The following is a 23,882-nucleotide window of genomic DNA, read 5'->3' on the forward strand; positions in this document are numbered from 1 at the left end:
ACACAATAGTCTATACTAGCATATACATCTCTTTTATTTTTTAAATCGTTGCTTTACATCTTCATTTAATACTTTGACTTTAAAACTCGAAAATTTTATGACTTGACTAAAGCTCTGAGGCATAACCTTTAGGAGCGCCCCTTTATATGCATGTTATGACTATCACTCCCTTTTCCTTCAAGTTGACAAAGCCTGGCTTAGTCCTCCGCGCAATTTCCAAGTGAAAGCTTATTTATGCAATAAAGTAGACTGTTGGTAAGTTTGATAGAACTTAGTGAGTTTTTGTATGATAGCTATATAAAAAAATTTAAACTTAAAGAATAAAACACTAAAAAAATATTTTTCCACTCTCTGGTCACCCTTGGCCATTAATAGATTGTATTAAAGAGCCTTTGTCTTCCCCTTTTTCTTGAAGCCCATCGCTAACTGACTCTTTAATTTGTAGCATACACAAATTTTCATTGAGGTAGAGGTTCACAAGGAATATAGACCTGAATACACCTTATCCAAGTTTTTTTTCCCCCCATCACCAACTTGGATGGGGGATCCCATGTCGTTCATTGGCTAACTGACATTGGCTTCTTAGGTTTCAAATCCTAATCCTCTCTTTTTCCTAGCAGATTGCTTCTAACACCTGAATTTCCAATAACTTGAAAATTTTAAATAATTGGAGGACTAAATTGAAAGAAACCACAAGTTGACAATCTATATTAGAAGAAATGAGAAACCTGGAAACAAAATTGGACATGGTTAAGATCTAATTCTGGTTCGATTAGGATGGAATCTGTCTGTTCCTTAGTGGAAGACATAATAATTAGCAATAGATGAATCTTCTAAGGTTGGAAGAAGCGCGATAAGGGTTATATATAGTTGGGAGATTGCTCCTAGTGATGATTTTCTTTCCGACTTTGCTTCGTTTTCTCTTGTTCATCATTTTGTTTGATAACTTGAAGAAGAAGTAGCCATAAAAGGTTCTGTATGGAGCAGATTTCAGAAGGAATGAGCTGGAAAAGTATGGAAACTAGCAAGCAAGTAAGGTTTTTTGTAACACACCTTAACCCCAACCTGTCGCCTGAACAGGGTTACGAGGTATTACCAAAATTACACACTAATAAACGAACAAAACCGAGTCATAAATCTATATTTCAATTTAAAATGTCTCAAATATCATCTTTAAGTCCCTAATATGGACCTACGAGGCCCAAAATATGCTTAGGAAATGATTTGGGACTAAACCGGGAACTTTGGAAACTCTTCCTTGAAAATAGGGGCACACGCCCGTGTGGCTCCCATGGCCGTGGGGCTAGGCCGTGGGCAGATCTGACTTGTACGCACGAATGTGGGAACAACCCGTGTGACATAAACAGAAAGCCACACGGCCTGAGCACACACCCATGTGACTTGGCCGTGTGAAAACATTATTTTTGACCATTTTAAAGCTATTTTCACATGCTAAACACATCTAATTCATACCCAAACACTTACTAATAGTTCTTAAATCAAATATCATTTGTTATGTCATTCAAACTTAGCAAATATTCATTCATTCACTTCATCACCTCTTAAGGATTATACACCACAATTCATCAAAATTATACTACATTATCATCCTAATCAAACTCATGTAAGTTTAACTTCCAAAATATGCATATTTCACACTAAATGTTTCAACATCTTTCATGCTCATTCTTATCATTTACAAAATAAAATCTTATCAGCCTAGGTACATGCCATTTTACCAAAAGAAAGGTACTTCACCACTTTGAGCTCGGGATTGGCTTGGATGCTGAGTCCTTAGTTCCTTTCGTATCTAGTCCTGCGCATGGAAACAAACCGTACGCTAAGTATGCACTCAGTGGTATTTCTATAAACTAATACTTAAACAATAATAAGCTATGTATATACATTGTAACTTAAACTTTTTACTTTCATAATCTTAATAACTTCATGACTTACCTTTAACTTATAGCTCTTAAATGTAATTAAACAATTCTTTATATACATTTCATATCATTCAATATCTTTCAACAATTGTATAACAGTCACAGTCACATAATCAATAGCAGTCAGTCTTCAGTACTTTCATAAACCCCTATTAACATAACTCGGACCTAAACGGATACACGGATCCAACCCACACACCGAGGATAATATACAGTGTTTCATCGGTCGAAACCGGAATACACCGTAGGGTAACAGTAACAATAATAGTAACAGTCATAGTCAGGTACAAAGTACCTCTTCGGAACGAATCCAGAACAGTCACAGTAGTCGGCACATATAGTGTCTCATCGACGCACAGTCGGAATATCCCTGAACACTTCCAATCCTATGGCATGCCAATTATATCCGACTAGCCCGACACTGTTAATAGGGTATTTGGATCATTTCATTTTGGAACAAAAATGGTAACAATTTCTATCACATCATTTATCATACATACTAACCATATAAAAATAACAATTACAATTATTAAATTATTAAGCATAGTTTATAGAAATACAAACCGAAATTCTCGGGTTTATTCGATATTCTCGTTCACTTTCTCCTTTTCCTTTTTCGATGACGTTTTCGGTGCTACGTTGGCTACATAAAATTTAACATTTAAAATTATCAATAAATATTATTTAATAACACACTCTTTAATTTTCCATATAACTTTTACATAAATTCCAATTTAGTCCTTCCACCATAACTATTCTTTTTCTTCAAATAACCTTATAGTTTTCATTTTATACCTACTTTAAACAAGTTTCAACTCTTAATATTCAATATAAAACATCAATTCTACAATTTAAATAATTTAATCCCTACTATAACAAAACTTATATCTATCTTTACAATTCAATCCTTCTCTCACTTCTAACTTAAATTTTCATCAAATTACACTTAATTCTTCCATTTATTCAACTTAATCAATATCTAAAAATTCAATAACTTTCTAAATTTCAACATAACTCAAATAGTATTTCTTCTTAGCATTTCATAGACACTAAAATTACAAGAAAATGAGTCAAATTGACTTACCAATCAAGCTTGAAACTCTAAAACCCTGATTTTTCCCTTTTTCTTTTCTCCTTTCTCCTTTCTTTTTCTTTCCTATTTCTTTCCACTTTGTCTGTTCTTTCTTTCTTTTTCTATTTTATTTCTTTATTCTTTTATTCTTTTATATTATTATTATATTTTATTAATTATTATTATTATTTACTTATAATATAAGTAAACATATATTTATACTACACATGTATGCATTATACTTTATACACATGTAATTAATTTTTATCACACACTTGTCACCTTATGGTATTATTTCTAATTTAGTCCCTTGACGTTTCTATAATTTCTAATTAAACTTTCACACTTTATTCAATTTAATCCTTACACTAAATTAACGTTAATTAAGCTAAATTTACTTAATTAAAATCTAATTAACCTCTCACTTAACTTCGTAAATATTTCTAATAAATATTTACGAATCTAATTTTTCAAAATCGAAGACCCAAAAATTTACTTTTCCAATGACCCAAAATTTGGGTCATTACATTTTTAACCTTCCTGTGTACGTAGAATAAAGTTATGGATATCAGAACCATTTTAAGAGTTCTGTATGCTTGTGAAAACTTAAGCTTTTAAGGTGTAGCATAAGTTTAACCAGAGGATTTTTAGTTGTAAGCTACTACTTGGAGAATGGAAGCTCTAGTGCTCGAGAGAAGGAATAAGCTAAGGAAAAGATAATGATTTAGGTGAGTTCCTAAAACTCCAAACCTACTATTAGATTTAATGTCATTTAAGCATGACACGGTTGCATAAGAATGAAATATGATGATATGAACATTCATTGCATGTCTATCGGAAACCTCAAGGGGATAGATGAAGTTTAAGAAGGGAAATGGGGAGAGAACCCATTAGTTACTGCATTGAGCGAAGCTCTGAAACTTGCTGTGGGAACACTGCGGTGTTTGAGCATCAATGTTAGGTGGTGTAAATGAGGTAATGGGAGAAGGATTTAGGAAATGAAATTATGGAATGGTATTTACCACAATGGTGGTATCGTCTGGTCCTTCAGGCGACACCATGACAACGGTATATGGTGTAAGACCATAGATGAAAGAGGCTATGCCAGTCTGGTATAAGGTATATGGCATAAGACTATAGATGAAAGAGGCTATACCAGTCTAGTATAAGGTATATGACGTAAGATCATAGATGAAAGAGACTATTATAGTATGGTAAAGGTATATGACATAAGACCATGGATGAAATACGCCATGGCGGTAAATTATAAGGTAATCGGTATAAGACTATAGATGAAAGATGCTATGGAAGCCATATATAATGAGTAAGACCATAGATGAACAACTCTATTGCATCAACTGATAGTACACCAATATGGCAGATAAGTGGAAGACAATCCGCAGAGTAAGTCCACCGGGACAGTAAGCACGGAACAGAGTAGTCCGCTAGGACAGTAAACACAGATCAGACAATCCACTGAGACAGTAAACAAGGGTAAGTTTGTTGGGACAGTAAAAATAAGGTAAGTCCGTGAGGACAAGGGAAATGGGATGAAAAGAACATAAGATCATATCTCGGCTATGATAGCCAACAAAGTCCGTCGGGACATGGATACCGATGGTCCGTAGGGACATTAAGGGTAAGGCATGTTACCAGTACACCAAGTATGAGAATCGATGTGGGTGAAAAAAGAGTTAAAGGAAAGCGCAAGGTAAGTGGAACTTGAGGAATCTGGAAAAAGTGATGAAAGTCAATAAGGCATTGGCAAAGACCCAACGAGAATTAAAGAAAGATAGAACAGGCGAGAGCTGAACTGTTCGTGGAAATGAAGAAAGGAAATATCCAAGGATTGCAAGTGAGGATCCAAAATGAAGAGCCACCAAAGAGAGCTCAATAAAGTTATACCCAGAAACAACTCTCATGGAAGGGATAGGATCACTCCCAAGATAAGGATATTGCCTTGGACAGTATGCCTGTCAAGACTATGCTTTATTGAGGAAAGTCTATTGCAGGTAAACCACAAAAATGATAGCTTCGAAGGGAGGAAATGAGTAGGTGAGATGACCAGATCGCATAGTCATATGGGCGATAACTTGTTGGTCCAATGAGATAGATCGACCTCCACGTACGAGACAGACGGGCTCCCAAGTAAGGGATGAAATGAGAATGTGTTTGCCATAGTAGCGAGGCCTGATAAAGGTCAAAGCAACATGGAAGTGTCAACAAGTCATTCGAGACAAAGGTTTGGATGGAAAGAGTCTGCCAATGATTGGTACGAACAAGTCCACCAAATAAGGTATGTCCTAAGAATCCTCGGGCGAATAACAAAAAAAGATACAAAAAGGGGTTCATAAAGGGAAGTCAATGATTGACCAGGTCAAATAAAGGTCAACAAAAACCCTAAGAAAGAGGAAGTGGAATGAATGTAGGATAAGTTCACTGGTATGGTGAAGTACCGGAGATACGGTCAAGTGGTGAGTCCAACTAAAGGAAGGACTCATAGTGACTTAGTAGCTCGATAGATTGGGTTGAGTTCGCTGCCCTAATAAAGAACACCTGTCTTGTCACATCCCGAATTTGGCGGATCCGAGAATAAGGCGTCTAGATGTGAAGGTTACCTGTTTTGGCGCACTAAAATAGTTAGTTTGCCAATTTTCAAGCTTTTGGTGAACTGAAGATTAGCGTAAAGTATCCGCCGTAGAAGTATATCAGGATTTATTCTCGTAGTATATTTCAATTGAAGAAAGAGTATGAAAAACGAAGATGCCTCAGAGTTTTAGTTGATCATGATGCGCCTACTAAGTATTCGTTACTATTGTAAGAGGCTAAAATGTCTTTAAGGCCACACCATATACGAGTTATCACCATAGGTATAGTATGCCTAGTTTGCTCGAAAGTTGTCCAAGATGGGTTCTATAACGTCATTGGTTGAAAGACAATTGAATGGATTGACTGATCAAATAGCACCAACTTCAGATTTTCTTTTATATTTTCTCTGATTTTTGTAGCACATTTAAGGGACAAATTCTAACAACCTGTTCTTTAATGATATCAGAAACAATAGTTTCAGGGCCACAAATTTGATGAATGAGTTCATAAATAGTACTATTTAATATTTATGAGTCAAATATAGATTATAATAAATTTTGATTTGATAAATTATGTTATTTGAATGAGTAATTAGGTTCAAGTGGTAAATCCTTAAAGTTAAGTGATTTTAGAAAATGAGGTATCGAGGCCTCGTTTCTATAAATCAAGCCCATAAGTATTTTATTAAATATTTAAGAAGTGTTATTAGGGTTATATTAAAATTTGGTTAAGAAATTTTAACGTTTAAATAGTTAATTAATTAAAAAGGATTAAATTTTAAAAGCTGTAAAAGTTTATTTTTATTAGTTAAATGGGTCAAATTGCTATGAAAAGGGGAATTAATGGAGTTAAATGGTAAATATGCCATGCATATTGATAGTGGAAAATTATGGACATGTTTTGTTAATTTTAAATTAAAATCATAAGGGTAAAAAGGTAATTTGATAAATAAAATAAATAAACAAAAGCCATCTTCAATTTTATTTCAAGCCGAAACCAAGCCATGAAAACTCCAATGTTGAGTTTAAAGGCTCGACCGAACTTCAATTTTTGTATGTAAGTCCATTTGAATTTTCTTTCTCATAATATTTAGGTTTTTGAGATCGTTGCAGCTTAATCTAGTTAACCCGTACCTCTGTTTTCAAAACTGTTAAAAATTTATAAAGTTTCTATTGATGAATATTGTAACAGCCCAATTTCAGTGAAATCAAAATAGTGGTTTCGGGACACAAATCTGAGTCAGAAAGAAAAATTATTTTAAGATTATTACATGGTCTGCATCAAATAGGAAAGACGTATGAAAATTTCGATAAGAAAATTTTTCCGATTTCATGTTTAATTATAGAAAGGACCAAATTTCATAAAATACAAAAGTTGAGTTCTAGTAGTTATAAGTATCAAATAGCTATGGAATTCAAAACTTGAGGTCCTTATATGGTAATTAGACCATTAAATAGAGTTAGTAGATATTTATGATTAATCATTCATGGAAAATTAGAAAAAGAAAAGAACTAAATTGGAATATGAAATAAATAAAGATGATAATAACTTAATATCATCTTACTTTATCATCTTCCCCAAATTACTTTTATGGCAACCCTAGCTAAAAGAGAGAACTTCAAGTAAGCATAATTAGATTTGGAAAGACCTAGTACTGAGTTGGATCGAGGAAAACAAAAAGTGTCAGAAAGAAGATTCTTAAAAAGAACAAGTATCGAGGTAAGTTCGTGTAACTAAATTGTGTATATTTATATGCTTGAATTAAATGTTGTGATTGTGAAATGTATGATTGCCATGTATAAACATAAATCACATATCCGATAATGTCTTACAAGTGTTAAGTCCCGTTTGAATAAAAGAAATTCGATGGATACAGGATTTTCCCGTATTGGTTATGGTCCTGCATATGTTACGGACATACCATAGCTCTTACGAGCATCTAGTTATAAGCCATCTTGAGTTTCCCATTATATGGTTCCTGCGAGCATCTTGACCGATAGTGATCCTGCATATGTTGCGGTTTACCAAAGCTCTTTGTCAGTATCTTGTTATGTGATCAGTTGTGATCCTATATATATTGCGGACACAAACGCAGCTCTTTATAAGCGTCCTGATATAGGCTCTTTTTGAGCTTCCTGATATGGCTCGCTTGAACTTCCTGTTATATGGTTATCTAAAGCTCCTTGATAATAACTCTTCGATGTCACCTGTTAAGCAATGAGCTTCTTGTTTTAAACTCTTATAAGTTTCTTGATTTAGCCTGGATAAACTTCTTGTTACATGGATCACATGAGCATCCTGTTATATGGCTCGAGAGAGTACTTCCTGATTATGTGCCCTAATGGGTACCCCTGGATATCAATTGACGGATTTTCAGTTTTGTACACTTTAAGTGTACTACATGAGTGTATCATCGATATTTCAAATAAATTCAATGGGTAAAGTTCTGACATGGCTAAATTGAACTTGAAATGATTTGTCATGAAATTGTACATGTAATATGGAAGTATGATATGGAAAGCATATGTATATGAAAGTTACTATATGATGAGTTCACCTTTGATTCTTGAAATTTATATGGAATAATGACTAACAGGTTTGACGAAGTTGTGTGTTTTAGACTATTAGCCAAATTGCTTGGATGCATTTTTATATACTTACCTTGTAACACCCCTAACCCGTATCCGTCGCCCAAATAGGGTTATGAGGCATTACCGATCAAAGCACAGCATATAAAATACATTTCTCATACATGATTCAATTACACATAAATATTAATATGATATAATCATATTGTCCCTTATAAGGCTCTACGATACCTTAAAACATGCCTAAACGAGGTTCGAGACTAAACCAATAACATTTGTAAACTTTAGGAAACACATAAAATTTTCAATCATCCAAGGGTCACACTCCCGTGTGAACAGGCCGAGTGCCTCACACGGCCACTAGACACACCCGTGTCACAGACCGTGTGAAAATAGGGCATACATACTAACTTGCACCACATGGCTGAGGACACGCTCGTGTGCCATATCCGTAGGAAATCTGGAGGGGTTACTGACTTGGGTCACACGGGCGACCACACGCCCATGTGCTAGCCCATGTCTCACACACAGTAAATAGACATGTCCGTGTATTTAAACCGTGTGAAACCTATAGGGTATACTGACTTCAATTCGAAGGGCTACCCCAGGTGACACACAGCCGTGTAACATAACCGCGTGTCGTACACGGCTGAGACACACCCCCGTGTCTCTGCCTGTGTGGATAAAAATAGGCTATTTGCAAAGCCAATTTGCCACCCTTTTCTCATGCACACCTGGCAACCAAAATGGCACCATTTCAAAACATTTATAGGTAGCCAAAACATACCAATTCATATACAATCTATGCCATTTTTAAACCATCCTCTTAACTACTCAAATTCACAGTCAAACATACCAAATCAATATGCCAAAATCATCAAACTTACATAACTTCTAAATGCATTTCCTCATCATCTTATCATCTATTTCATGCTTCAAAACATACCATTTCATCATCTCAAAATCAAGCCAATTCACAACATTCCATTTTCCAAACAATAGTACACCAATTGACAATTTGCTAATTGAGCAACCATATAACCATCACAACAACCATACCAAATTTTCCAAAACACAAGGCAATATATACATCACATATCACTTACCAAGTTCATACTCTAGCCAACTCAAATCAAAATACACACCAACATTAAAATAAAAAACAAGCCAAATCTTATGCCTATATCATATCTCAAAACATATCATCAACTCACTAGCCTATACATGCCATATACCATATTTACAAAGCATCCAAAAATACCAACAAGTTGATCGATAGTGTGATGACGTTTCCCGATAATCCCCGAGTTTGAGCTAGCTTCGATTATCTATAAAACAAGGAAAGAACACACAAAGTAAGCTTTAAAAGCTTAGTAAGCCATATACTAATAAAGTCATCACATGAATCAATATCATGTCCATCAATAAGCAACCATGATAAACATTTATAAGATCACAAACCTTTCTCATTGTACACATATTCAATATCATAATTAAATTCATCAAATACTTCCCTTTCAGTACTTGTATGAATCTCGTACGTACTTGAGCCATTTAACTCATTCACATATTCTTTCTCGACTTGAATTTTCCTGTTGAACCATTCGGAATCGTTAAGGATACTCAGAAATTACATAAAGCTCGTACAATACCATATCCCAGATATGGTCTTACATGCTATCACATATCGATACCACTGTCCAGGAAGGGTCTTACACGAAATCGAATAACGATGCCAATGTTCCAGACATGGTCTTACACGTAATCACAATACAATGCCAATGTCCTAGACATGGTCTTACATGTAATCACATCTCGGTAACCTAATGTCATGACATTTGTATTCTATACTATTCCTAAGGTTCGTACGGGACTTTCAGATGTCGTAACTCTGTTGATTTTTACTCGTATTTGTTCATTCAACATTCATAGAAATTCAATGACAATTAAACATGTATAATTCAATTTAAAGACATTTATTTTCATATGAACTTACCTCGTAGTCAAAATAAACGAACTGGATCGACTATTTGACAATTTTTTATTTCCCTCGATCTAAATCTAATTTCTTTGTTTCAGGATCTATATGAATTCAAAATTAACTCTTTTATTCATATTCATTCAATTTCATCCAAAACACACAATTTGGGGATTTTTACACATTAACCCTTATAATTTCACATTTTTCCAATTTAGTCCCTATTTCATAAAAATACAAAATTCAAGAAATTTAATTTAACCCATGCTTGATAAAATTTCATAGGGACCTATATCAGCCCAAAAATTTAATTTATTCACACTTGTAACCACTCAATTTGAATATTTCACAATTTAATCTTTTTTTGACATTTTTGTCAAAAATCACTTTATAAAACTTTAAAATCTATCATCAAGCTTTCATAATTCATCATCAAACATTAAAAAACACATGAACTCATCAATCGAAAATTTCAAAAAATTAAGCAGTTTTGCAAATTAGTCCCTCATCTTGTTAGTCTTAGAGCAACGATCACAAAAACGTAGAAATCATCAAAAACCGAGCTCAAAACACTTACAAATTGAAGCTCACAAGTGTCGAACCCTAAGTTAACATGAAACCTTCCTTTTTCTTCTTCAAATTCGGCTAGATGATGATAATAAGAGAAAAATGGCTTTTGTTTTATTTATTTTATGTTTAATTACTAAATTACATATTTAACCTTAAATAAAAACCATTTAAAACATCCATTTAATGCCCTTTTTTGTCAAATTCCACTATCCATGGTCTAATATCAACATAAGGACCTTTCATTTAATGAGCCATGGCAATTAAGCACTTTCAACAAGTAGAATGCAACTTTTGCATTTTATGCGATTAAGTCCTTTTTCTCAAATTAAGCTATTAAACGATAAAATTAGCTCACAAAACTTTCACACATATATAATCACATGCAGTAAATACCAAAAATAATATTAAAATAATTTTACAACCTTGAATTTATGGTTTCGAAACCACTATTCTGGTTTAGCTAAAACTGAGCTGTTAAATACCTTAAATGTAAATGTTTGGTAAGTTAAATTTCCGTTATGTGAACTTACTAAGCATTAAATGCTTACTTTGTTTTATTTTCCTTTGTTTTAAAGTATTCAGAGGCTTGTGAAGGTTGGAACTTGGTCAGAGTCACTTCACACTATCCCTTAGACCTCTCGATATATGAAACAAGCTAACTTTTGATATAATGGCATGTATAGGTTAAATAGATTAAATGATAAAATATTTTGGTTATAACTAGCCATTGGAATGGCTAGTGTTAAGCATGCTTTGATGTAATTATATAAGGCCTTATTATGTTTGATGTGTGTTGAAAATGGTTTTATGGTGAAAGGTATATAAACCATATAATGAATGGATATGATTTAGTATAATTGATAAAATTTTCATATAAACATAAGTGCAAATTTTTAAGTTTAGTCACTTGAACATATGTGATAATATGTTATACATAATACTTGTATTTGGCTTGATTTAAATAACTTGAATTGGTTTGGAAATGTATTAAAATGTTAATGTAGGTACAAGGAAAAATTTGGGTGAGAAATAAGGCTTGGAAATAGCCATATTCTGTCCACACGGGTAGACATACGGGCATGTGTCCCAACTGTGTGTGACACACGGCCATGCGCACGAGCGTGTGGCTTGGCCGTGTGTCCTCTGTATCTTTAAAATTTAGAAACAAAATGCTCAAAATTAGCCACATGAGCGCGTCTCTCAGCCATGTGTGACACACGGTCTAGTACACGGGCGTGCGTCTTAGCCATGTGAATCCTGCACCTAATTTTTTAAAATTTAATTGTCCACACGGTCTAGCACACGGGCTTATGGCTAGCCGTATGACTCAATTCAGAGAGTTACATGGGTATGGGCACAAGCTGGGACATGGCTATGTGTCTCACATTGAATGCCCACATGGCCTAAGACACGGACGTGTGTCCCCTACATATAAGGAAATTTTTAAAATTTCGCAAAAAATTTTCTGAATTCCCGATTTAGTCCTGACTTGTTTCTAATGTATAAATTGGGCCTCGAGGATCCAATTAAGAGACAATATGATTGAATATGATTGGTTTTGAATATGGATAGTAAATAACATAAATTAACTGTATTTGTTCTGTAAACTTCGGTAATGCTTTGTAACCCTGTTCTGGTGACGGATATGGGTTAAAGGTGTTACAAATTTAATATGTTTTTGAAGTTTAATGATAGATTTTTAAGCTTGATTGTTAAATGGACATATTTTGTTAAGTAATTTTGATGATTTAAAGGTTTAGAGACTTATTTATGAAAATAGTAAAATTTAACGAAAATATTGTAAATTTTTTTATAAATATGGGCTGTTATAAGATTGGGTAAAAATCGACTAGCATAATTTATGGTTAACAATGGTGAAATTGCAAGTTTTGGGTTTAGGGACTAAATTGCATAAAAGGTAAAATTTGAGGGTAATTTTGTAAGTTTTCATTATGAAGGGTTATATGTTAAATTAATTATTTTAAATTCTAGAATGAGATAAATTGAATAAAAATGTTTATCTAGATCAAGAAATGGATCAAACGGACACTAATCGTGGGAAAACCAAAATAACGGATTAGTTGTTAGATCATGTTAAGGCATCGTTTTGGTACAGGTAAGTTTGTATAGAGATTAAAGTTTTCATTTGATGTTTTGGATGAGTTACTATGTTTAATTATGTGAATTATAATCTTAATTTGATAATTGATATTATGGATATTGTTGGAAGGTTAGTTAACTTAAAGCTGTAATTTATAAATGTAAAATTCATAATGGTATACAGAAATGTTATAATGTGATTGAAATAAAGGATTTGAGATGTAAAAGTGCAGTTTGAAACTTGTAAAATACTTAGAATACGAATGACATGTCATCAGGGTTATGCAATTTCAGGTGCTGGTCTTGAATGTCCTACCGATGGTTGAGGTCCTACATTTGTTGCGGATACTCCACAGCTCGTGTGAGCATCGTAGAGCTAACATTCTGACCCACAGCTCGTGTGAACAAACCCATTTCACAGCTCATGTGAGCACTAATGGAAAGGAAAGGTTACGATTACATGAAAAGGCATATTACGATTCTTGAGTATCCAATGTTATTCTATACGGTTCAACAGGTAAGTAAAGGTTAATGGAAAGGCATGTATAATACCTCAATGTTACTAATGTTCATGTGATATGGAAAGATGAATATGCATATGCAAAATGAAAATGGATGATAATTTATCGAGTGTTGGATGGAATATGCATGGAATCCATTTCTTAATATATGTTATGTTTTATAGATGTATTTGTAACGCCCTAAATCCCGAAAACCTTGTTATAATTACTTTGTGTGGTTGCAACGTGAAGGTATGTCTGGCTTAGTGATTTAATGCTCTGGGAGTGTCTAAGAAGTTATGGGTTCAAGTCCTGTTATGAGCAAAATTTTGGTTTTATGTGAACAAACCCTTGTCGGTTGCTAGTAGACTTTTAAATTAACATGAGTAGGTTATGACAAAGTGAGCATGCTAGCCTAGTGGTAGGTGGCGTGTGGAGTGTGCAAGGAGTCTGAGGTTCGAATCCCTGCTCGTGCATAAGGGAGATTATTTTTACTGCTTGCTTTGGGGAGGTAGTAATGGTTGACTGAAACAGTAATAAGGGGAGGGGAGTTTGAATCGGTCATGAAGGGTTGGTAGGAGGAAGTTGAGAAGAGATAGGAGGAGAGTTTTTAGGAGCGAATCAAGGGATTTGAAGTTCTGGGAAGTTGACCGAATGGGGGACCCTAGGCACTCTTAAATTCAGCCTAGGGGTCATACACCTTATTTGGTCAGTTTAGCACTCTCGTTTTTCATTTTGCGTTTTGGAGTTTTTCCCTTTTTTCTGAATAGCCGTTTTTTGCTAAGGGTCTTGAGGGTACTTCTTGTGTTGACCATTTAGGCACTTGCCTATTTTCATTTTTTCTCTTCAAACAAATGTTTTTGATCAACCGTTTTCTTTACCTTTCCTTCTCAACTTTCGGGTTTGGTTCATCTTTTCTTGACCGCTTGTTTTCTCCTCTTTCCTTCGACCTTTTTTGCCTTTGTTCTGTGTTAGCCGAATCTAAGGCTCTTTGTTCTTCAAAGCCAAATATCTTCTTTCTGCTCTTGGCTTATGTGTTCTTGGTCGAATATCCCTTTACTATTCAGACGACTTCTAGGCTTGAGGGTCTTGGATAAGTTCTGGTAAGTTTTCTTCTCAGGAAATGATGACTAAGTTTTCTTCTCAGGAAATGATGACTTCTTCCTCTGTGGGCCGAATGTACTCTTCTCATTCATTCTCTTTTTCACCTAAATTGGTCAAAGACATTCTATACGGAGCTATCAAAATCGGAGTAGTCCCTGAACTAATTCAATGCCAAACTCAACCTCTTGAATCAGTGGTAAACCCGGTAAAACTCATTAAGAAACACATCCGGATATTCACACACAATAGACACAAATTCAATCTTCTTTTCAGCCACTTTCGACTCAAGCACATAAACGACTTAAGCTTCACAACCTTTTCTCACATATTTCTGAGCTAATATCAAAGAAATCACTGGCGGCAATTCACTCAAATCATTAGATTCAATCTGAATTATCTCATCATTCTGACATCTCAAATTAATCGTATTTCGTTTGCAGTTTACAATAGCATCATGCAACATTAGCCAACCCATACCCAGAATTATATCAAACTCATCAAAAGGCAATAACATCAGATCAGCCGGAAAGCAGAAATCTTGAATCATCAACGAACGATTCTTGCATACTTTATCAACCAAAACACATCTGCCTAAGGGGTTCGATAATCTAATCACAAATTCAGTAGACTCTACAGGAAAAGTCTTACTGGATACTAAAGTCTCACATACATAAGAATGAGTTAATCCAAGATCAGTCAATGCAATTACAAAAGTATCATAAAGAGTGAAAGTACTAGTAATAACATCTGAAGACGAAGCTTCCTCGCGAGCGTGAATAGCATAAGCTCTGGCAGGTGCTCGAGCCTCAAATCTAACAGTAGTGTCTTTAGTCATTATCTGACTGCCACTCACATTACCCGTGTTTTTGGGTGGTCTACCCCTAGCTGTATTGCCACTCGGCCTCAGATTTTGCATAATATCTTACTCAACAGACTCGGGACAATCACAGATAAAATGATCTAAAGATCGACATTTTTCGGGATGTCATTTACCACAATCTTTGCACTCAGATTGATTAGACCTGATATTACCAACACTAGCTACTGAGGTAGCTTTCGAACTCACAAGGGGGTCTATCTCGATCATGTCTAAAATAACCTGCAGTAGCTTTTCAATGGCTAAAATCATCTCGAAATTTCTTTGATGCTAACTGAAATGACTTGCTCAATGATCTTTTTCGCACCTCTCTAGCTTTTGAGTTAGTTTTTCTTTTCTCTTTCCCGAGTTCTTCAGCTTTACATGATCTTTCAATAAGCACAACAAACTTTTTTATCTCTAGAATTCTGAGTAACAAACGGATGTCTTCATTTAAGCCATCTTCAAGCCTTTTACACATTATTGCTTCAGTTGAGACACATTCTCGTACATACTGGCTCAATCTCACGAATTCTCGCTCCTATTCTGTAACAGACATACGGCCCTGTTTCAACTCAAGAAACTCTTTGTGTTTCTAATCAATGAATCTCTGACTGATGTACTTCTTTCAAAACTTAGTCTGAAAGAACTCCTAAGTAACTTGTTCTTTTGGAACCACTGATATCAATGTTTTCCACCAATAATATGCCATATCTCTCAGAAGCAAAACAAACATTTAAGGCATTCATCGGGACTACATTTAAGGCATTCATCGGGAGTACATGACAAAACACCCGTATTGTATTCTCAAGCCAAAACTCAGCTCTCTCAACATCATCATCAGTAGTAGCTCAAAACTCTTCAGCCCTGTACTTTTTAATTTTATCAACGGGTGGCTTACTCAACTGAATCAGATTTACAACTTGTGGCATGACAGGGACTTGTGAAGGATTAAGTGGGGGTGAAGGTTGTGGCACAGCCGGATTGGTTCTAGTTTACTGAGTGAACCAATCATTCATCATTTGGTAAAAGGCTTGCTTAGCTTCTCCCTCGTGGCTACTAGTAACAGGTCTAGAATCAGATTGCACTGCCCTTTGAGCGGGAGCAGATGCATTACTCTCAACATCGTCAGCTATTGCTCGTTCAGGATCCATTTACTATATAAGAAAAATTTAACTGCCAAGATTCATCACACTATCGCAGTTTATAAATATGGCATATATAGCTAGACTAACAAATGCTAATTTAGTCTTAGAATCGACTAAACTATTGCTCTGGTACCAACCAAATGTAACACCCCTAACCCGTATCCGTCGTCGGATTAGGGTTAAGAGGTATTACTGAACGTATCGGAACATTTTATGATCACTTCACATACATTATCCACACATCATAGCACCATAGTCAAACATCATCATAAAGTCCCTTTCTTAGGTCAACGAGACCTTAAACATGCTTTAGGAGGGGTTGGGACTAAATCAAGCACATACAAAATTTTTCCAAAACTTAACAAATTTTTCAAAGTTATAAAGGTCACATGCCCGTGTGAAAAAACCGTGTGCCTCACACGGTATTAGATACGCTCGTGTGACTAAGCCGTGGCAAAACATGGCATACATACTGACTTATCCACACGGCCACAAGACACGCCCGTGTGCCAGGCCGTGTGAAAATTAGAGAGGCTACTGGCTTGGCCACACGGCCGACCACACACCCATGTACCAGCCCGTGTGCTACTCACACGGCCAGTAGACACGCTCTTGTGTCTAGGCCGTGCTCAAGACTGACTTTTAATTGTAGGACTACCCCAGGGGACACACGGCAGTGTAACATGACCATGTGTCACACACGGCTGAGACACATGCTCGTGTCTCTGCTCGTGTGGACAAAAATAGGCTATTTGCAAAGCCAATTTGCCACCCTTAATGGTCATCCCTAATAGTCAAAAATCAAAGCACAATTGCACCATAATTTCAACCAATTTCAATCACAAAACATACATCCTTCATGTCATATAATCACCAACCAATATCATCCTTATCATCCAAACCAAAACATACCAAAATCACATACCAAACTCATTCTTTCATCCATGTCATTATCCCAATTTTTCACATCCACTTTTCATATCAAAATCATACCATTTCCATAACTAATTCAAATAACTAACTTACCAAATTGACCATTTCCCACTAGGCCAATTATGCACTTCAAAACATACCATTTCATAACACAACTTATATACCAAAAACCAAACCAAATAGCAACTTTAATCTAGCCATATCACATGGTATGATATACACTTCACAAATCATATTCAAAAACTTCTATCCTATACATGCCATACATCAATATACACATTTTAAGAAAGTACCAAAATAAAGTTCGATAGTGTGGTGATGATCCTCGACGATCCCTGAGCTTCCAGTAGCTTCAATAATCTATAAAACAATTGAAAAACATGCAAAGTAAGCTTTTAAAAGCTTAGTAAGCCATATACAAATAAACTTATCACATAACACAATTCTAACCCAATTCATTCATGTAGCTCATGGTAAAATATAATCACATATCCATATGTCTCTATAGTTCATTTGATCATAATTCATTCACATATAACATATGTCCACAAGTGTACATATATTTACCTTTCATTCTCAAACATGATATACATTTCAAACGTACCTGAATTGGATACACATTCACAGAGTCATTTGTTTCTCGGAATGAACATTGAATCGTGCGGAATCAAATAGGATATGCGGATAACTCAGAAAACTCGTACAATGCCAACATCCCAGACGTGGTCTTACATGTAATCAAATATTGATGCCACTGTCCCAGACAGGTTCTTACACGAAATCACATATCGAAATCCTATGTCATGATATATGTATCCTAACTATTCCTATGGTTCGTACGGGTCTTTTCGGACGTTGTCACATTATCAGAAATTTCTCGAATTTCTCATATTCAACTCAAATAGCCATTCATCATTATTCATTAACATATAAGCAATAATAATTCAATTCAAACACATTTATTTGTATATCAACTTACCTCATACGGGAATGAACAGAAACAAACGGCTATTCAACTATTTTCAACTTTCCCCGATCTAATTCCGTTTCCTTTGGTTTTTGATCTATACACATTCAAATTTAACTCATTTATTCACCAAATCATTCAATTCAATCCAAAAACATATAATTAGGGAATTTTACAAATTAACCCTCATATTTTTACATTTTGATATTTTAGTCCCTAATTAACTAAATCACAAAATACACAAAATTTATTTATGCACATACTTGGCCGAATATTCATGTAGTTCATATAAGCCCATATATTTCATTTATTTCACATTTTAGTCCCTCAAAATCTCATTTTCACAATTTAGCCCAAATTACTCAAATTCATCAAAAATTCAAATACAAAATATATTGATCTAACACATATCTTTCATTTTTCATCAATTAACATCAGAAAGATCACAATTTCATCGATATCTCAACTCAAAATCTTCATCAATTTCTTAAATTGAGACATGGGCTTGATAGAATACTTGAAACGATTATAAAAATATAAAAATTATCAAAAACCGAGCAAAAACGGATTTACTAATGAATCATGCAATGGTCGAATGCTTCAAGGTATTTTAATGGCTTCTCCTTCTTCAATTTTTGGTCAAAAAAGATGAACAAATGAATATATTTGTTTTGTTTTAATTTTATTAACTTAAATACCAAATTACCTCTATAAGCTTAATTATACAACATGAAATCCAATTAATTCTTTCCCATAATAGTCCACTCAAGCTAATAATGGTATAATAACAACACAAGGATCTTTACTTTAATATCACATAGCATTTAAACACTTTAAACATGTAGAATACAACTTTTACATTTTCTGTGATTAGGTCCTTTTTCTAAATTAATTACACAAACAATCAAATTTTTATACGAAACTTTCACACATATTAATTCACATATTATAAGCACGGAAAATAATATTAAAATATTTTTTTGACTCAAATTTGTGGTCCTGAAACTACTGTTCCAACTAGGGTCTAAACTGGGCTGTTACAGATGTTGTCCGACAAAAGGTACCGGCAACGGAGTTACCAAATATCTGCCAAGGAACGAGAACCTCCACTTCATTAAGTATATGAGGAATATTCCAATCACGCGGAGCTGAAAGGAAATAAGAATGTATAAATTGCTAGGACAACTATCGTGTTCCTTTTCCATTCATTATAGTTGTTTACGTTCTGTTTGTTTTCAGTGAGCATATTCAATACGGGAGTTGGAGTCATTTTCAAACTTAAAATAAAAATATTCATATATTAATATCTTTGTATGAAGTAAATGTTTGAAAAAGTTTTGTAACATTACGATAAACTATTGATGAAGGTCGTAGGTCCTATTTAGGAACATTCCCCCACTCAATATTTTAAAAAAAATGGAAGGTTTTTATAATTTATGGTTTCAATGATGTATGATCAATATATGCATGACAAGTACATGTGGCATTCTTTCCTAAACTATATGGCATGCTTATCTCATATATGCAAGACATGATATGACAATTTTATAATATTCACATTCAATTATTCACAAGAGTCAATCAAACAATTTAGATTTTTTACAGTCTTTCTTTTAAGGGAAAAACAGAAAAAAATGTGAACTTTGCACCAAGTAGGTTCCCAGGAAAAGGGAGGTGAGTCATATTTGGCCACTTAAAAATCGAGTATTTCCTTGCCAGATCCAATCCTAGACATGTACCTTCTCATTACCACACTTTTCACAGTAATCAAATAACCTAAAGAAGTGGATAGAACAATACAACACATGTATTTTCTCATTAGTACACTTCTTATCTTTAATAGATCAACTGTGGAACATCTCATACATATGTATCACAGTTATATCATAAATAGTTATTCAATAGATATATAAAGATAAGGGTATTAAAATAAAATTGCTAGCCAATGTTTTCATGGTTATGTTTCTAAAAAATAAATGAAAAACCAAAAAAAACACATAGTTTTTCGCCACATGGCATTCCTTGTGTCTTCGACCATCATCGCTCCATCTTCTCCTCGTCATGGATACTTTTTTGAAAAAATTACATGTATGTTTCTAGCTTACAAGAATTCTATAAATAAAAAATAATTCTACATAGAGATGATAGTCCAACGATCTACTTCCTAAGAACCACAACCTTTGCAAAAATAATAATTATATAACAAATATATATAATATTACATTCATTCACATACATTCCCCTAAACATGTAAATAATTACAAGAATACCACATATTTACAAATATTAATCAAACAAGATGAAGAGAGACATTTGGTCTTGATTTACACCATAGTCATAGCATAACTTAGCTCTGATACCAATTGTTAGAAAAAAATTTATTTAAAAACGGTTTTATTACACAGTGAAAAATTAAAATTTTGAAAATCAACTCGATTTGTGATATTTATAACAATAAACATTAACCAAGTTTGTACCTATATTTTCAGCTTAGTGGACGTTCGTTCTTCTTGATTTTCAATCAAACGGCCTTTTCCGCTATTCTTGTACCATGAATTACCCTAAGTGTGGGCTCGAACCAATTGAACTGAAACACAGAACTAGAAAATTTTTCTCACATTTTTGGGGTGAAAACAAAATTCTCTCTTCTTAATAGAAACCAGTAAAATTGTTATTCTGAAAAAAATATATGTAATGGTTGAGAATAAATTCTCTCTATTTTTTAGCAGAATAAAAATCTCTTAAAGTTGTGTTAATAGCTCTACCGGAATCATCTATTTATAGGAAGAGAAGGTAGAACCCTTATTGAGTTGTAGTGGTTTATTTCAAATAGAAAAACATCCTACTTAGAATAGGACTAGAATGGACGGTACACCCTAGTATTCCTGCTAGGGTTGTCTCCCCCTTCATGTCCATGAGGAGTTTTCGGGCCTCTCTCACATCGGGTCTCAGTACGAGTACTTCTTAGGTCTCTTTAACCCAGTACTCTGTAATGTGATCCAACCCGATTCAGTTTTTTTATTTCCCAAAATAAACATTAATATTTATATATAAAACAATTTTCTCATCCCTATTTTACTCCCAATAAAATTTTGACGATTTTTCCCTAGGTAAAATTTCGAAAAAAAATGTTCAATATTTCACAACTCAACATATTCATTATAACAGAATGATTTATTTTCATTTTCGGGCTTCAAAATAGTGAACATGTTGAGTTGCGATTGCAAATGGATCGTTTCCATTTTCATTTTTATTTCTATTTTTAAAAACCTACATTCATTTCTAAATGATTTCATTTCTCCATTTCGAAGAAAATCATAATCATCATGAATGTTTCTCAATTCTCATTTCCCATTCATTCCGTTCATTTCTATTCAAACAAACAATTCATTTCTGATTTCAACAAGCTAGCGGATGGACCGATTGGACATATGTAGTTAATTCTCAAATGATTTATAATTAAGTTCCAGATTTTTGCCTATTAATTATAAACTCATTTAGTCCCGATGTAACAACCCATTTTTAGTGAAATCAAAATAGTGGTTTCGGGTCCACAAATCTGAGTCCATAAGAAAAATTATTTTAATATTATTTCATGATCTGTATTACGATAGGAATATTGTATAGAAATTTCATTAAGAAAATTTCACTGATTACATGTCTAATTTAATAAAGGACTAAATTGCATAAAGTGTAAAAGTTAAGTTCTAGTAGCTATAGGTATCAAATGGCTATGGAATTCAAAATTTGAGGTCCTTATATGAAAAATAGACCATTAAGAGGATTTAGTAGACAAGTTTGATGAATCATCCATGGAAAATTAGAAAAAAAAGGACTAAATTGGAAATTGAAATAATTAAAAATGATAATAAACTAATATCATCTTATTTCATCATCTTCCCCAGATTAAAAATACATGGAAATCCTAGCGAAGAGAAAAAAGTTCAAGAAAACTTTATTGGATTAATTAGGTATGTTTTCTTGTCTAGTTTTTCGTAATTTTTATATTTCTAATATCGTAATAACCTAATCTAGCTATTTGGGGGACTAATTTGCAAAGTTATCAAAGTATTAAAGTTTTTCCATGGATGAATATGCATGAACTATGAAGTTTTATGGTAAAAATAGAAAGGTTTTTTATAGATAAATAACTTTTGTAAATGAAATTTTCATGAAATTGTGAATTAGGGACTAAATTGAAAAGATGTAAAATTCATGAAAATTCTAATTTTTGTGAAATACATGAACTGTTATTTTATATGAAAAATTCGACTAGGCTTGGAATAAAGGTTAATTTGCATGAAATTCATTTTCCAAGCCTAGGGATGAAATTGTCATTAATTAAAAATATATGAGCAAAATGGTAATTTTACCTAGGATGTGAATTTAATTTAATTGATTATGAATTGTATTAAATTGATTTAAATTTACTTGTATATATCCAGATAACTCAAATACGAAGTTAGATCGTGGAAAAGAAAAAGTGTCGGATTAGTAGATTTCAAATACACGAACATTTGTCAAGGTAAGTTCGTGTAACTAAATTGTATATTTATATGTTCGAATTGAATGTTGTGTATGTGAATTGTGTAATTGCCATGTATATGAAATTTGATCACATATCCAACGATGACTGATAAGTATTAAATGTCGTTTGAACAAATGAAATTAGATGGATACAAGGTTCCTAGAGTGGTTGTGGTTCTGCATATGTCGCGAACACACCATAGTTCGCAAGAGCGTCGTGTTATAGCTCACATGAGCATCCCAATATAAGCTCTCTTGAGCTTTCTGACACATGGTTCTTCCAAGCTTCCCGTTTATATGCTCCTATGAGCATTCTGATCGGTAGTGATCCTGCATGTGTTGCAGACACACCGCAGCTCTTATGAGCGTCCTGATATATTGCTATCTAGAGCTTTCCAATTAAAAGATCTTTCATGAGCTTCCTGATAATAGCTCTTCAGAGTTACCTATTAAGCTCACATGAGCTTTCTGATTTAAGCACTTATGAGCTTTCTGTTATTAAGCCCGGATAAGCTTCCCATTACAAGCTCACATAAGCTTTCTGTTATTTGGCTTGGAAGAGCTTCTCGTTTAATGCTCAATGAGCATTCCTAAATATGAATTGGCAAATTTCAAACTCGTACACTTCATGTGTACTACTCTTGTATCCATCTATATTTTAAATGATTTAATGGGTAAAGTTCTAACATGAGATGATATGAATTTGAGATGAATTACTATGAGAAATATTTGAAATACAAATATATGATATGTACATGCTCATGTATACTTCAAGTGATAAATACATGTATGTGGAAATTGAATATTGATGAACTCATTCATGTTTCTTGGTATTTCTATGAATTATATGACTAACATGCTTGATGAGGATATGTGTTTAGGCAATTGGCCAAAATGATTTGAGCATGTTTAGTTAGCTTACCTTAAACGCTTACTTTGTTATACGAACTTACTAAGCATTAAATGCTTACTTTTTTTTATTTCCTATGTTTTATGTAATTCGGAAG

The sequence above is a fragment of the Gossypium hirsutum genome, chromosome A03 (genome assembly GCF_007990345.1).
Source record: "Gossypium hirsutum isolate 1008001.06 chromosome A03, Gossypium_hirsutum_v2.1, whole genome shotgun sequence".
NCBI classification, from domain to species: domain Eukaryota; kingdom Viridiplantae; phylum Streptophyta; class Magnoliopsida; order Malvales; family Malvaceae; genus Gossypium; species Gossypium hirsutum.